Source organism: Cebus imitator, unplaced genomic scaffold (genome assembly GCF_001604975.1).
Source record: "Cebus imitator isolate Cc_AM_T3 unplaced genomic scaffold, Cebus_imitator-1.0 Scaffold762, whole genome shotgun sequence".
In the NCBI taxonomy this organism is placed as follows: domain Eukaryota; kingdom Metazoa; phylum Chordata; class Mammalia; order Primates; family Cebidae; genus Cebus; species Cebus imitator.
The window spans coordinates 411,473-411,952 of NW_016108077.1; positions in this window are offsets into that span (position 1 = coordinate 411,473).

The window sequence follows — 480 nt, forward strand, 5'->3', positions numbered from 1 at the left end:
CTTTAAATATTTCCAGAACATTTCCTTGGCCTTCAATGAAACCCCACACCCATTAAGCAATTGTTCCCCACTTCTCTGAGGCCCTGGAAACCACCAATCTACTTTCTGTCTGTATAACTACCTATTCCATTTCATATAGATGGGATCATGCAGCATGTGATCTTTTGTGTCTGGCTTCTTTCACTGAGCACAGTATCTTCAAGGTTCCTTCACGCTGTAGCATGGATCAGTACTTCATTCCTTTTCATGGCTGAATAGTGTCCTATTGTATGGGTATACCACTTTTTGTTGATCCATTCCACTGAGTTTTATATGTCTGTTATTTTCTTTTTTCAGTTACCATTTGTTCTATTTGTTTTATTTAATGACTGGTTGAAGACCAGCTATGGTGTTTTGCTTACCATAGGTTCCCACTTGCACGAACTTTCTTGTTAGCTCATTGATGTATTTAATAACATTGAATAAAACCTTTATTCAGGC